Source organism: Euprymna scolopes, chromosome 22 (assembly GCF_053919585.1).
Source record: "Euprymna scolopes isolate OS-2025 chromosome 22, ASM5391958v1, whole genome shotgun sequence".
Classification (NCBI taxonomy): domain Eukaryota; kingdom Metazoa; phylum Mollusca; class Cephalopoda; order Sepiida; family Sepiolidae; genus Euprymna; species Euprymna scolopes.
This window is the reverse complement of record NC_136503.1, coordinates 28,087,327-28,104,826: the sequence shown is the minus strand read 5'-3', so window position 1 is coordinate 28,104,826 and position 17,500 is coordinate 28,087,327. Positions and strand designations below refer to the sequence as shown.

General features: G+C 34.4%; 1 protein-coding gene across 2 annotated transcripts in view; it reads left to right on the top strand.

Moving 5' to 3' along the window:
• Positions 1 to 1,738: 1,738 nt before the first annotated feature.
• The window catches only part of LOC145243923 (SH2 domain-containing protein 4B-like), a 186,212-nt gene continuing 170,450 nt past the window's right edge, over positions 1,739 to 17,500 (top strand). For both annotated transcript variants that reach the window (XM_080107040.1, XM_080107037.1), the window contains exon 1: positions 1,739 to 2,014. The gene's annotated coding sequence lies outside the window, so the exon portion shown is untranslated. The remainder of the gene's footprint in view (positions 2,015 to 17,500) is intronic.

The following is a 17,500-nucleotide window of genomic DNA, read 5'->3' as shown; positions in this document are numbered from 1 at the left end:
ACAAACTACTGGAGTAAAAGTCTCTCTTGCATCTAGGGATCTCTACTGTGAAGGGGTGGGATTTAGCTGCTTGTTGGGTTTGTCGGGGGGTATTTACGTCAAGGGGGCACAAGTGCTTGCAGTTCGTCAGAGCATTCACCGTTAAAGTACTTGTAGAACAGGCAGAAGGATGCAACATTTTGTTGATGGGACAGAGGGTGAAGTTTAGCTGACAGTTCAGGACCTATCAAGTTGCCGACTCTCTTTAACTAAAGATTTGTGTGAAAAGAGAATGGTAAAAGCTGAATTAATCCTTTAATATGCATCTCCTTTTTAGGACCAGCAGGATAATTAACCAGCAACATCTGTATTTTTCGGAAATACAACAAGCGTTCCAGAAGTAATGTCTTCTATTTTCTATTCCATCTGAATAGATCAGAGCGGATTGCAAATTGCATTGTTATGACGACTGAACTTATCCATTCATAACCTGAAAGTTACATCTCTCTGTTGCAGATATTGACAGTGTGAGACTCTAAAAAAGTAACTCCTGTCATGGACATTTGCTAGAAGCAGAGATGCGTCATTGAATTCCTGGCGAAAGTGCATTGAAAATGGTGGTGACTATGTAGAAAAATAAATTCTGGAGCACAAAAGATTATTCGTTTTAATGGTACTACTCCTGTCTTTGTAGCTTTTTAACTTTTTGAGTTAAAAAAAAAAAAAAGGAGGCCTTACTTTTGGAATGACCCTTGTGTGACAAAATGCGCTCTGGGTGCACATTGCACAGGTATTGTTCATCACTGGCAAAAGTGCATTGAGAATGGTGGTGACTATGTAGAAAAATAAATTCTGAAACGCAAAAGGTTGCTTGTTTTAATGTTACTACTCCCGTTTGCATAGCTCTTTAACTTTTTGAGTTAAAAAATAGGACGTTTTACTTTTGGAACTATCCTCGTGTCTATAATTAATCATAAAATTGGAATGTCTCTCAAATATTTAACTTACTATTTGATGCATATTGGCAAGATTGATGGCTCAGTTTCTAGTATACTCTGAAAATGTCAAATGGGAAGTATTTAGTTCTCTCTCACTGCAAGAACTTAGACACCAGTGGTGGAAAGTGCGATTGAGAAGTCAGTACCTCAGAGGGAGGGTACTGACCTGCAAAAAGTGCAGGGGCAAGATCATTACAAGAATGATCTAATCTTTGTTGATTTTGGGGGCTGAGAATAAAAATCCCGCGCCGAAGTTGAAATCTCAAATGGAAGAATACTACCTGGTGGTTTGATTTCGGCACCAAAGCTAGTATTGAAATGCCCTTTTCCCTGTTAACTGAAGTATGACTTTGGTTATGTGCAGTTCTCAGAAAGTGCGATTGAAAAATTAGCGCTCCCGAGGAGGAGCACTGTATAAAAGATGCCCGTTCAGCCCCGTTAGCGTTCCCCAGTAGAGCCGCTTCAATTAACATTCATTCTTATACAAAACATACCTGAGCTTTAACGACCCCCAAAAGGCTGGACCCAACAATAAACTAAGTCTACCTATTTTAATCAATAGAGCTCCGACCTTTTAAGGAGGTGTGGATAGGTTGACCTATGCCTGAGGTTCCGAAACTCATTTTTGATCCGGACATATTTTAAATTTTTAGTTGTATTTATTGTTGTCCTTCCTTTTGATAGTCGGCCTAGGTACCCTGCTTCTTTTGTGCACTGGATGATGAGTAATTGTGTGTAGAGGGTGGCGAGGGGGGATAAGAGGGGGTGGAGGCGACTTTAAAAATAGGACAAGACACGATATTAACAATTGTTGTTGTTATTTGTTGATTGGTTAATAGTTGCCCCATTTCTTCCCTCTCTTTTTAAATGGAATTAAACTACTCATTGCGAGTTATTTTCGGTCCCATCTTTGGATTAAAGCATATGCAGTTTTACAAATTTTGTCGGTTTATTTTTTTCTCACTTTAAAAAGAAAGAAAGGACAAAGACGACGCCAACGCGGGGAATTTCCATAATTCTGTGGCGCAAAAAGTTATGTAAGTTGTTATTTTAAATATTTATTTAATCTTTACGACATTTTTGTACATTTCGTTAAAGAAGAAGGAAAAAAAAATTCAATAAATCTTCCCGACACAATGCAAGCAAGATAATATAATATTATCATAATATTTAGTTTAAAAATAAACAAACTTAAAAAAAAAAAAAGAATAATAAAAGTATATCATGTTATTTCCAATACACTTTGTAAGTTAACTTCCGTCACTAAATCATACACATCTAAAACGCGAGATTATACATTTTAGGTGATTACGTGTAAATACCCTCACAAACTTGCACCCCCCCCAAATCAACATAGATTAGACCATTCTTGTAATGACTTGAATCCTGGTGATTGCAGTGCAGTCAGTGCTGGTTTTGTGCAGTTCTAGGAGGTTCATCCTCCCAGGCTTTGCATTCTCTTTGAGACTGGGTTAGTTTATTGCTAATCGCCTGAGGCGCCTTTACCAGGGAATGTCAACGGTGCAGCCCTAGCAGTGTCAGAAATTTCGTGAAAACTATTGAATAATTCCACCCGCCATCTTTCGAAGCTTATAACTCCTCGAAAAATGTCATTCAAGCCCTAATTTTTTTTCAATTAAAGGAGCAAGGACCAAGGTTTCATTAAAAAAAAAGCACAAAAACAAACAACGTGGGTTTTTTTTTTTAAAGGTTTTAAACTTCGGACTTTACAGGTAAATTTCTGAAAAACACTACTTTTTTTGTTTTTAAATTTGAACATATTATTTATTGATCTTTTATCTTCAATTTGTGATATATAAAACTTTGGTACATAAATTAATTATTTACTTTTTAATAGACATTTGAAAATGGGGGGGGGGCGTGAATTAAAAAAAAAATTTTGTTTAAAATATTATATTCGGTTTATTGGAAAGAGCATAACATTTCACATTGACCCTGAAAATATCGTAAAAATAGAATCAATAGAAAAATTTTGATAGATTTTTAAAGTTTAAAAATTCAAAAATACTAAACTCGTAACATTCAATTAATTTCATTACTATTTAAAAAAAAAAAATTCTATTACTTTTTATACAACTTTAATAGTTTATTTTGGAAGTATAATCCATAAAGAAATAAACAACCCACCTTTAAAAGAGAAATTACGAGTTTTCTTTTTATATTTTATTTGCAGTTTCGTGTTAGGGGTGTCAAAAATTCCTACAAAAATTCTGATACACGCAGCCGGCAGCCCAGGCACTTTTTTCAAGTCAGAGTGCCCCTCCTCCGGGCCACTGATTTCTCAATCCCACTTTCAGACCCTGGTGTCACAGTTCTTGCAGTGAGAGAGAACTAGATACTCTCCCCTTCAAAAACTTGGGGTGGGGGGAAATACAATTATTTTAGAATTTAAATTAGGAGTTCCTATTTACAATGTCTCCCCACGGGACAGAGTTAGACACCAGGGTCATTTTTTATGTGGAGAAAAGGAACAAAAATAAAAGTTGTCTCAGTCGTGAAGGATTACTCTGCCACTGACAGAGAACAAGAAATTGAAGTGCAGCCTGAAGAACAGATACTACACTTTGATAGGAGTTGCGAGTATAAATTTAGCTTAGAAAGATCTCCCATTTCCAGGTCATTATTATTATTTTTTGTTTGTTTGTTTTTTTCTGGCACTGTTTACCCACAACTTCAATCAACTTTTAACATTTTTTTTTCTGTGTACATTTGCTTATTATGCCAACGTTTGACTTTGAATGTTTTAGCATATGTTTTACATTAGAGTAAATGATCACTTTGCTATATAAATTTAATGTAAAATGATCACCTATCTCCTGACCATTTCCAATTTTCAGAAACTTATTGTAGTAAAAAGGTAACCAAGATATTTTTTTTACCGACAAATTTAAAAAAAAAAAAAAAAATGGTGCTTGTTAAGATAGTCGAAGATCGATTTTTTTTAAAGATGTCATTTTAAGCCCAAACAATATTACGTCATTGTCATGTCGAAAATAGTAATATATCCAAAAATTACGAAAATTCATCAAGTAGAAAGTTATAGGTAAAAGTATTTAGCAAACCTTTACGAGAGAGAGAGGACATAATTCGGAACGTAAAATTTAGATTACACCGACATTTGTAGCATCACACGGTATCACTGGGCGAATACTTAACATAATTAAATCCTTCTTATTAGGTGTCCGGAAAATAATGGCCAATTTTAGAGAAAAAGGTATTTATTAATCAAATAGGTGACACTAGACATTGAAATTAGTCAAAGTATGATCATTGAACAGCCATGCATTTTTGCCATCTATCAACTAGATCATTTATGCCTCGTTGATAAAAATTCTTTGGCTTAGATGCTAAGAAATCTTTGAAAAAAGATTCAACCTCTGCATTAGATCTGAAAGTTTTGTTGCTTAAAAAAGCGGCTAAATGCTTGAAAAAATGGTAGTCCGTGGGTGAAAGATCTGGAGAATAAGGAGGATGTGGTAAAGTTTCGTATCCCAAGTCTGTGAGTTTCTGCAGTGTCATTCTCGCAACACGGGGCCGCTCATTATCGTGGAGCAAGATTGGACCACGCCTATTCACTAATGCAGGTTTCAATTTTTGTAAATGATGATGCATTTCTTCGAGTTGATTGCAGTAAACCTCTGCCGTGATGCTCTTATTAACATCCAGAAAGCTGTAATGAATAACACCAATTGAACACCACCAAACAGTCAGCATAATCTTCTGTTGGTGAAACTTTGGCTTTGGAAAATGTTTGGGTGGTTCATCACAAGCCATTGACCTGATCGTTTCCGATTATCATAAAGGATCCACTTTTCGTCACAGGGGACTATTCGGTCAAGAAATGGATCATTAATGTTTCGCAAAAAGAGCATCGAACACACTTCAAAACGTCGAGCTTGTTGATTTTCATTAAGCTCATGTGGGACCCATTTTTCGAGCTTTTTCACCTTGCCAATTTGCTTCAGATGGTCCGACACTGTTGAACTGCTGACACCAAGTTCCCGAGACATTTCTCTGACACTTTGCCGTGGGTTTTGCTCAACAATGGCTCTCAAATTTTTGTTGTCAAGATTAGATGGCCGTCCTCTACCTTCTTCATCTTTAAGGCTCTCATCACCACTACGGAATTTCTGAAACCACCTTCGTACTGTTCTATCACTTGTGATGCCTTCTCCCCATGCCCTATTGATATTTGCAGTTGTTTGAGAAGCATTGTTACCAAGCTTAAACTCATGCAGGAAAAGCAATCGTAAGTCTTCTTTTCTCATATTCCAAATTATGGGCTCATTCGCTCATAAAACGTTTTCTGAAAGAAAAAAGTAAGAAATTATTAAAGAGCACATATAAATCAATAATCATGTTGATGTTTACCTGAAATATAATAAAAATCCTATGATAAAATCCAATTTCAAAACAGACTTCCTGAAATGGCCATTATTTTCCGGACAACCTAATAAATAAGAGAAGGTTTTCCTCGACGGTCGTACATCTAAACGATCTATATATCTATAAAAGTAAAAATGTGTGTGTGTGTCTGTGTGTGTGTGTGTGTGTGTGTATCTGTCTACCCCTACGCAATAACTCTGTCAATTTTTGGTCTACAGACTTAGATTTGACATAAGGGGTATTGAAGTTTGGGAAAATCTTTTGGATCGGTTTTCGGCCAGTAATTTGTCTGTTAAAGGGTCAAAGTTCAACGATTTGACCCTTGAGAACTCTACCAAACTCCTCCGCCAATTTTGGGTCTAAACACTTGAAATTTTAGATACAGGTTCTTTGGACATCGATCAAACTTTATAATTTGATTTGAGCCCAAAACAAATAATAAGAGGTCAAAATTAGGGTCAAAGTTTAAAAAAAAACTGATCTCTGCGGTCTCTACCAAATTACTCAGCCAATTTTTGGTCTAAATATTTGAAATTTTACATAAAGTGTATTCAGACATAGGGCAAGCTTTTTAATCGGTTTTTGGCCGAAAATTTGGCTGTCAAGGGGTCAAAGTTCAAAAGATATTACATTTGCAGTGTCTAGCAAACTATTAACTAATTTTGGATGTAAACATTTGAAATTATACATAAGGTGTATTCAGACATGCAGCAAGCTTTTTAATCAGTTTTTGGGCGAATGTTTCGCTGTCAAGAGGTCAAGGTTGAAATAGTTGACTTTTGTAGATTCTACCAAACTCCTCCGCCAATTTTGGGTCTAAACACTTGAAATTTTAGATGTAGATTACTTGGACATGGGTCAAACATTTTAATTTGATTTGAGCCCAAAACAATAAATGTTAAGAGGTCAAAATTGGGGTCAAAGATAAAAAAAAAAATTGACCTCTGCAGTCCTTACCAACTGTTCTCGATGGTAGTTAAGGAAGTCTATTATATAGAATGGCATTACTGTACATATGAACACTTTTTGATATCTACATATGCACATATAGTTATGAACAGTACATATGGCCCGAGCAAATCCGGGCTGAACTGCTAGTATGATATAAATGTGGGTGTACCTCAGGGGTCTATCTTTCGACCATTATTATTCCTAATGATCATAAATTACCTCCTTGATAAAATTGTCTCTGAGATGGGTATATATGTTGATGACACCCTGCTCTATAACAGGCACGAGGGAAAAACAAATGAATACATATCCAAGGAAATGGCAAAAACACCAGAAGAAGACTTCCAAACTGTAGTTGAATTGAATGGAGACAAAAATGGATGGTCACATTCAATGCTGCCAAGACAGCTTGTTTCTTTCAATAATTGCAAGAACCCTTCTCTACCACCAATAGCTATGGCTAAAGATATATTACCTGAAAGTATTTATTTCAAACTCCTCGGCTTAATGTTCACAGGGAACATGAGTTGGAACAGATACATTGAGAGCATAACCAGGGCCGCTGGGGGAAGGTGGGCTCTCTCTACCGTGCTAGAAAGTTACTTATGCCTGGAAGTATCCTCTGCCTTTACAAGGTCACCATTCACCCATGTATGGAGTATTGTTGTCACATTTGAGCTGCTGCATCTGCTACTCGTCTCTCACTTCTGGACAGAATTCAAAAGAGAGTCGCCAACCTGAGCTTGGTAGAGTCTGCAAAGGTCAACTCTTACAACTTTGACCTCTTGGCAGCCAAATGTTCGCCCCAAAACTGATGAAAGCTTGCTGCATGTCTGAATATCCTTTATATAAAATTTCAAATGTTCAGACCCAAAATTGGCTGAAGACCGCAAAGGCTAAAGACCGCAAAGGCCAAATCTTTTAAACTTTGACACCTTAGAAGCCAAAGTTTTGGCCAAAAACTGATTAAAAAGCTTGCCCTATGTCTGAATACACTTTATGTAAAATTTCAAATGTTTAGACCAAAAATTGACTGAGTAATTTGGTAGAGATCGCCGAGGTCAACTTTTTAAAACTGACTCTAATTTTGACCCCAACATTTATTGTTTTGGGCTCAAATCAAATTAAAAGTTTGATCCATGTCCAAGTAACCTACATCTAAAATTTCAAGTGTTTAGACCCAAAATTGATGGAGGAGTTTGAGAGAGTTTTCAAAGGTAAAATCGTTGAACTTTGACCCCTTTTCTGGCCAAAAACTGATTAAAAAGATTTTCTCAAATCTCAATACCCCTTATGTTAAATCTCGAGTCTGTAGACTGAAAATTAACAGAGTAATTTGGTAGGGAAATGTACACACACACACACACACACACACACACACACACACACACACACACACACACACAATTTCATTTTTATAGATATACTAGCATTTCAGCCCGGCGTTGCCCGGGTGTTTGGAGGTGTATGTTGAGCAAAAATAAAAGTGGTAGTAGGAAGGCAGGCTCAAGCCCATACCGTGAAGAAGGAAAAGAACAGGGAAAAAACCTGACGTCTTTGCTGTAACGACCACCGTCAAACCGGAAGTGACGTGAGTTTAAATTAAGGCTAGACAATAGAAAAGAGGGGGATGACTTTCGAAAATATCATCGAAAAAAAGCAACTCCTCCCTGTAGAAAAGTGCCCAGTTGAGAGTAAAGAAATTAATGTTTTTGTCAATTTTTTGGTATTTGTCGTCTGAAGGGTGGAGCTTCAAAACGATACTGATCTTGTGAAAACATGCAAACATACATACATACATTTATATATTGGTAGTTCAAATTTTCGACCCAGACTGATTAAAAAGCTTGCCCTATCTCTGAATACCCTTTATGTAAAATTTCAAATGTTTAGACCAGAAATTGTCTGAGTAATTTGGTAGACCGCAGAGGTCAAATTTTTAAAAAAACTTTGACCCCTATTATGGCTCCTTAATATTTATTGTTTTGGGTTCAAATCAAGTTATTAAGTTAGATCCATGTCCGAGGAACCTTTATCTAAAATTTCAAGCGTTTAGACCCAAAATTGACTGAGGAGTTTCTCAAAGGTCAAATCGTTGAACTTTGACCCCTTCAACAGCCAAATTTCTGGCCGGAAACGGATTACAAAGATTTTCCCAGATCTCTATACTCTGTATATCAAATTTCGAGTCTGTAGACTGAAAATTGACAGTTATTGCGTAGGGAAATGTACACACACACACACACACACACACGCACACACACACTTTTATAGATAGATAAACTTGGATATTTGATTGAAAACGTAATTTTTGGAGCCAATATAACGCAAATGTTTATTTATTTAATAAACAACCATTTATTTGTTTAAAATAATTCAATTCACACGCGATCATGTGTTCTCCTGACTTGGACATTTAAAATATCACCGTTGGGATCTCTCTTTTCCAGCAACATCATATTATGAAAAAAAAAGAGGGGACTCCCCCCCCCAAAAAAAAAAAAAAAACCCAGACTGTTTCTAATCTGACAAAGGCGTACGCTCGGCGAAAAAAATTGATTTTTAACAAATAAATGTTTATTTATTAAAAAAACAAAAAACATTCACGTTGTATTGGCTTCATAAAAATATGATGTCAAAGGTTTACCTTTAACAATGACAATTAAATAGATAACATTGCTCTTAATGGAAGTTCAATTTTGTGGCTTTCAATTGGCGCCAAAAGCACCCCCCAAGTTCATTTAATCAAATAAAACTTAGAAGGGAAGAGGTTAATGACGAATCTAGTCTTTTGGTGAAAGATATGTTTCAAAATTTTAATATCTTCACACATTTATTTATAACTAGTGAGGTCATAAAATACGCTTAAATATATTTTAATTCATGCAGGTTTCGTATTTATTATTAGAGCCTCATTGCAATAGTTTTAAAAAAAAATGACTTGGATACCATCAGCTAGAAACGAAACCAAAAAACATTTAGTGCTCCAGCCGAGTTCCTTATCGTTTGAGCTAACCCGACAGATAGATAAGAAAGATGTAAAATTAAACCGCTTTAAGCTATGAATGAATTTGTGCATGCACAAAAGTAATAGAAATATGTCAGCAAGTTGAAATGAACATTTTGCATTTCACCTTGCCGTACACGCTATTCATCCATCAAACCAAAGTGTTTACTCGGTATAAACTGTCCTTCGTGTATGATTACTATTTCCTGATAATTTCAGTGTTTTGTGACCAGTATTTTAAGAGCTTATCGGTTAAATATTTACACACACATACCTTCTTCGTCTACTGTTTTATTTATATAGATTAACTATGACTGAAGATGCTTTCTGCTAACTGTTTGGTAGATAAATTTGTTTTTGTATTATTTGAATTCTTCAGACTACTGTTCCCATCTTGAGTGTTATTTTCAAAACGTTTCGGTCGATGTAACCTCCGACTTTATTCAGGTGTATCTTCTTGAACTAGTGAATTTTTCTGTCAAACTCTGAAATCTGCACGGAATTTCGAATGGAACTCTTTATTTAACCCACGGGAGTAGTCTGCTCTTGTTCCGTCAGCTATGATTGGGTAGAAGTCCCAAGTAATTCACAATTGTAATTTTGAGTGTCGCACGCACTGAAGAATGAACCTTCAACCTCCAGAAGAGTGTAACGTTATGACTGAATTTTACCAAGTATTTTATCCATTATGCCACGGGTTCGTGCAAATGATTCCAAAAACAAATAATCAATCCTCATCTCAAAAAATTCAAATGTAAATCACGGATATTGATCAAAGTAGTTTTTTTTTTATATATACTAAGAAAATCAAATTTATAATGAAGTGAGACATAGAATTTTAGTAGTTTAGTCAGCCATCTTGAATAACTAAGGGGGAGACAACAGAATGCGAACTATCGACACCAAAGTAAGCCTTATAATGGATACAATTTAGTATTAAAATCGCTAAAACGCAAAATTAAAAAAAAATTAGTAAGAAAAAACTATTTGATCAATTTACATGATTTTTTGAATATGACATTTTCATTCCGTGACGAGTGTGTACGTACATCATAAAGATTTTCCTATATTTATTTATTTTTTTTATAATAAATATAATTCTAAATAAACACTGAGATGCATGCTCTGTCTTACAAAAAAATGCCGAAGCAGCTCTGTCAGCATTCTCCAGTAGAGCCGCCCCAGGCAATTAGCGATAGACGAACTCGGTACAGAGAAAGTAAAGTTTGGGAAAGTTGACCTTCTAAGACTGAATAGAGCTATACCTCGGCTTGACACCTACAAAGCCTTTGTTGGACTGGTTGCTGAGGATTGTATGAAGAACACCTACTCAAGGTTCACAACATACAAAACTTCCAAATTGTGTTTCATTATAGATGGACTGTGAAGTGAAAGGAGTTTTTTTTTTTTTTATTTACTGTACAATTTTATGTCTGTTTTATGCTTGAGAGGAAGAAATAGCAAATAGTTTCCGTGTTTACACATCTTTTATGTGTTGAACAAAACTGTTGAGTGGTTCCTTGGGAAAGGAAGAAATAAAAAGGCAAACCACTGTTAAAAAAATAAATCATTGATTTTTTTTTTTTTTTGTGTGTTTTATCAATAATTAAACCTGCCAGTGTCGGCATTCACGAACCCTTGCACGTAGGCAAAATGTTGCGTTGCGTTTTTAATGTCTATGAACAATCCCCCCAACCCGAAAAAAATGTCACTCTCTGCCTAGCATTCGTAAACATTTGGCGTCTGAAAAATGAGTAGAAGGTGGATCTTAGGTTTGCTATTGGTAACCTCCTAAGTGTTTCTTCTCTTATTTTGTTCTTTAGTCCTCTCATTTTATGAGCGATTTTTCTGACAAAGGGAGAAGAATTGCTGTTTTTTATTGGTTGAAACCTGTTTATCTAACACTTATAATTGGCTAGGTTTTTGCCTTTGGAATAGTACATCTATACACCTATATTTTTTTTTTGCATTGATATTCATATTAAAAACCCTTTTTTATATTTATTTAAAATGAAAATACAATTTTATCATATATGGGTCGTGGAATTGCATTTATCTGCAAAAGATCTAGCTAATTTGCATATTCTTTTGAACATTCATTTTAATTCATTCCCTAGTGGTTTTGTTTTGGTTTTCTCTGAGATGATCATCTTTAGTAAACTATTAAGTGTAATTATATTCATGCAGATGTTCTACATGATTTATACTAATACGTAATATTTGTATAAAAAGGTTATAGTAAACACAAACCTCTTTCTATATATATTTATGTATGCGTATGTATTTCTGTTTAAAAATGTTTTGCCTTCCAAACTCCTGTCAGTTCTTGATCTACAGACATGAAACTTAATATATAGGGTATTCTGTTCAAAAAATTCCAAAAACGTCAGTACCGTATGTGTGGTGCCTCTATAGTGTTGGAAATCTGTTCAACGACAAACAAATAGTCAATATAATGAACAAGACTAACAGAAAACAGAGATAAGGGATATGTATTATACAAGGGTCGTTCCAAAAGTAAAGCATCCTATTTTTCTTTTTAACTAAAAAGTTGGAGAGCTACGAAGACGGGAGCGCTACTACTAAAAGTTGCAACGTTTTGTGCTCCAGAATTTATTTTTCTACATAGTCATCACCATTCTCAATGTACTTTTGCTAGGAATTCAGGACGCATATCTGCTTCTGACACATGCCCATGACAGAGGTTGTTTTCTTAGTCTCACACCGTCAATATTTGCAACAGAGAGATGAAACTTTCAGCTCATGAATGCGTACGTTCAGTCATCATAACAATGCAATTTGCGATCCCTGTCTGATCCATTCAGGCAAAAAAAAAAAATGAAAAAAAAATAGGAGGAATTACTTTTGGAACGCCTCTGTATAATAGTGAGACGTGTATATGTGTTCATATATTTGGATGTTTAAGATTCTTTCTTAAATTAATGAACAGATCATTATGACTTTTGGAACACGGACATTAAGGATCTAAATGTGAGCTGTATTTAGTTCTGTACAAAAAGAAGTAAACTTTTGTGAAAATGCACATCTCCAATATTTGTGAAGTTTTAACAATAGACATTAAACAATTAATAAATATTGACCAAAATTCAGTTTCTTTGCAGTATTTATAAAGGTGTAGTATGCATAATATGGGTAAAATCTCGCATTAAAAATTTAAAAAATATCAGATTTGCATCAAGTTTCTTGTATAGTCATTAACAGTGGTGTGCAGAGGTCTGACACAACTACATTGTATGTCTGAGAGACGAAAATATAAATCCTAGTACTAAGAAATATTATGAGAAAGAGAAATAATTTGAATATGGTTGGATGTAACCCCCCCCCTCCCTCCCCTCCGATTTAGATGCTTAAGGTCATCATTTTGTTGACATCCTTTTTGCATGCCTCTGGTCATTATAAATTTAAATCTTTCAGATTTGAAGTGGATTTCATTCATAGCCATCAGCCACCAATTTAGCAAGATTCTTTTTTTTTTTTTTTTTTTTTTTTTTTTACACGGTGGTCACCACTTATCAAGGTCCGGAAGCCACTCAGGGATAAGGGTTATTGCAAGTACAGTACGTTAGTGTGGAGATTTGATGAAGTGTTTACTTAAGGGGGCGATTCATTAGGAATTTGTTGACGTTGGACTTGAAGACATCCAAGTTGTAGTCAGGTGGGAAGCAGGCAGATGGAAGAGAGTTCCACAGGCGTGCAGTTCTAAGAAAGAAGCTTTGTTCATGGAATCCACGTTTTAATTTAGGCACAGATAAAGAGTGGGGGAAATTTTTCACAGTGGATTCAGCTAGACGGGTGTTTTTCGTGAAAGATTGGCGAGGGGGGACCAGAGATTGGAGTTCAGACGAGCACCTGCCATGGAAATAACGATAAAACAAGGATAGGCTCGCAACGTCTCTTCTGTGGGAGAGAGGTTGCAGGATAGAAAAAAGGGCATCCCCACTAAGCCACAAAGTCTATTTTGTACTCTGTCAAGGCAGGATAGGTTGTTTTTAGCAGCTCCTGCCCAGATATGGCAGCAGTATTCCATCCTTGAACGTACTTGGCTTTTATATAGATAGAGAATTGCATCAGTAGTGAGATTCCCAGGATTTCAATTTTTTGTTAAGACCCCTTAAGCTTCAGACTGAAATTTTACACATTTCTAGAAGGAAAATCACGTAATGGATTTTAGTTAAAATTAGAATAAAGATTCTAGACATTATATTGTGATTTTAACTTTTGCCAGATATATAAAAGCGGTGCAAAACTGTTCACTATGGGGAATTACTTTTACCCGTCCAGGAACTGATGCTCTTATATCTTGCAAATAAATATGGTTTAACAAAAATTTTTTAACATTAAAATGTTTTTTTTAACATTAAAATGTTTTTTCACATTAAAATGTTTTTTTAACATTAAAATGTTTTTTTTCACATTAAAATGTTTTTTTCACATTAAAATGTTTTTTTTAACATTAAAATGTTTTTTTTAACATTAAAATGTTTTTTTTCACATTAAAATGTTTTTTCACATTAAAATGTTTTTTTTTCACATTAAAATGTTTTTTCACATTAAAATGTTTTTTTTAACATTAAAATGTTTTTTTTAGCATTAAAATGTTTTTTTAAACATTAAAATGTTTTTTTAACATTAAAATATTTTTTAGCATTAAAATGTTTTTTTTAACATTAAAATGTTTTTTTTAGCATTAAAATGTTTTTTTTTAACATTAAAATGTTTTTTTTAACATTAAAATGTTTTTTTAACATTAAAATGTTTTTTTAACATTAAAATGTTTTTTTAACATTAAAATGTTTTTTTAACATTAAAATGTTTTTTTTTCACATTAAAATGTTTTTTTTAACATTAAAATGTTTTTTTTAACATTAAAATGTTTTTTAACATTAAAATGTTTTTTCACATTAAAATGTTTTTTTTAACATTAAAATGTTTTTTCACATTAAAATGTTTTTTTCATATTAAACTGTTTTTTTCACATTAAAATGTTTTTTTTTTTTCTCTCTCTATCACGCTCAGTTACATGCAAAAATGATTCGACAAGGTTGATTTAAAATCTGATGCCAAACACGTTACAACCAAGGTAAACAGTTGCATATGCGACTTCAGATCCCTTGGCCTTTCTGTTGCATATACCTCCCCACCGAGGGGAAGTTTAATGTCTTGTAAACCACAAACAAAAATACAAGTTTGTTTGTTACCGAGTGCAAATTGTAACATTTTTTAGACACAAAACATTAAATATCTAAATATGAGTTTATCCTTAATCTTTTCTTTTTTTGGCTGTGTTGTCGGTTCATTACCTCAATTCATATCATATGTTTCTTTGTTGTTGCTATGCACCTGCTTGTCAGTTTCTTTTCTGATGTTAATGTGACTAGGATCCATTGTTCCATGCTGTATTTATAAATTCTCCATTGCATTATATTAAAAAAAAAAAGAATCAAAGGATAAGACAGTTTTAAAATGGAAGTTTATTTAGAGAAAAATATTAAATGAGTTACAAGGATAATCTACACTTAATTATGAAGTAGAGACGGCTATATTAAGTTAGCTATAGATGATCTGATAAACAGGCGGATTGGCGTCCATTACCACATGCGATCATCAGAGTTTTATAGTTTTAAGTCAGCTTACTAAAAGACTATCGGCAACAGTTTCCACAACAGCCTGATTTCAAAATCTAATGATTCTCTCCCGCTTTTATCCCACGTGACGTTGGTGATTTCATCTGTTCATTTCTTTGAATCTATCTTACTTCATTAAATCTAATCCTAGTGTGAGGCGGCCCTGTCGGTGGGGCATTAGAATACGCCGACTGCCCCCCTGCAAAGGGTAAAAGTCCCTCAATGGGGGTCCTGGATATGACCTTAAACTATATCCAGTGGTAGGGCCCCAGCTTGTGGGCTTTGGGGAGTGTGGAGCCACCCTTTAATTACCATTGCTCCCAGCTCCACTGACCCGGAGTGGTAGTACCTGTTAGGGTCCCACCTATGGGTTAAATAGAAACCGACATAAAAACAACAAATATATTCTATTAAAAAAAATTTTCTTCAAAATCTTTGGATTCGGCATTAAATAACCCGAAAAGGGTTGATATGCCGTAAAACGAAAACAACCAAACCAAACCAAACCTAGTGTGAGGAGAGCATTGTTTATTTCATGTGCGAGCAGATCATCGTGACCATACCAATTTACGTATGTCAAAATCTATACTGTTGGATCTACTATTCATAATCTAATATACACAAACAAACCATTACCATTGAAAATTTTCTTAAAAGTTCACTAAGATAATAGACCCCACAGACCTAGCATAAAAACACATAAAATTATCATAAGTGGTATTTACTTTTTGGTCAGATTGACCCAACACTAATAACATGCCTAAATCTGTCATTCACTAAACATAATAATAAATAGAAATAATTTCTGCAGTCCTTGATTTTTTTTCCAAAAGTTTAAATATGATACGACTTGCAATTACAGTGGAAGTGGTCAATAGATTCCCACAGACGATGTGTACCGAAATGTTATATGTAAATAATCAAATAACCACATATTTAAAAATAAATAAAATAAAATAACAGCCTTTGGACACATTTAAACAACACCTAGTCGAATTTTAAATATTTTGACTAAAATAAAACATTACTTTAACTTAACAAAACAAGACTTTCATAGATTTTACTTGCAAAACTTGAATAAATACGAGAGAACACAACCTTAGTATAAGTTAGTGTCCCCAATAATGCTGGCTTCAACAGAGCCAAGAAAGAAAACACATGAAAATATCAAGGTTTATGTATGACATTAAAAGAAACTAGAATCTTAAGTAATTATAGAGCAACTGGACTTATGAAAAAGAATTTCCAAAACTACCTGGTAAATATACCCGGTGAAACAAGTGCAAGAGACATACAAACAATTGCACTTAAATGAACAGTTAGAATCTTTAAAAGATCCTTCTGTTGAAATATATGAGCAGCTGAATGTCTGGCATCCAGTAGAATTTTTCATGATCAGCTTAAACAATATGATAAAAAATTTACAAAAAACGTAAAAAAATAAAACAATGAAAGTGGTTGCTATAGTACTTCAGAAAACTTGTCCCTGATAATCTATAATATAAATCTCACCTGTCTGTTTACATGTATGTATGTATGTATGTATGTATGTATGTATGTCTGCCTTTTTCTTTTTTTTTTATTTTGTGCTATATCAAGTAATGGCAATGTTCGAAAACGAATTTGCTGCCATCATGTCTGCCTAAAGCTTTCGACAGAGGCGACGGATTTTCATGAGATTGATATCGTTTTGAAGCTCGACCCTCCGGACGACAAATATCGAAATATTGGTTAAAAACATTAATTCCTTCACCCTCAACTGGGCACTTTTCTACAAGAAGGGGTCGCTTTTTTCGCCGATATTTTCAAAAGTCATCTCCTCTTTTTGATTGACTAGCCTTAATTTAAAGCTTTGCCACTTCTGGTTTGGCAATGGCCACAATGGCAAAGACGTCACGTTTTTTTTTTTTCATGTTCTTTTCCTCCTTCGCGGTACAGGTTCGAGCCTGCCTTCCTACTACCACTTTTTTTTTTTTTTTTGCTCAACGCACACCTTCAAACACCCCGGGCAACGCCGTGCACCCAGGCTAGTTTCTATATAAAAAGAAAAACAAGTAATAGCCTCAAAATACATTTGAACAACACTTATTTAACCCCCACTTTCACCAAAAAACATATGACCTTCCAATTAATTCACACAGCAGTCATAGATAGCTTCCAGGCACTAATAAAGAAAGATTTTTTCTCGTCTGACCCAATCAACTTAATATGTGAGCAAAGCAATTCTCTACTGGAAAACATACTACTCAAAGACTTTTTTTTGGCTGACCTTTCTTATTTTATTATTACTGCGGTCACTATAAAACTGTTTTAACTTTTGGCAGCCTACACCGAATGGTGTAGATCACTTAAATATATTATTTGTTACTAGCAGGCTGCCCAGTGTTGCCTGGTCGTAAAATATGCTTAAATATAATATTTTAATTTATGCAGTTTTACTATTATTATAGAGTCAATTCTCTACTGATTATTATATTATAGTAGTGATTTCAAAAGTTTAAAAGAAAAAAAAA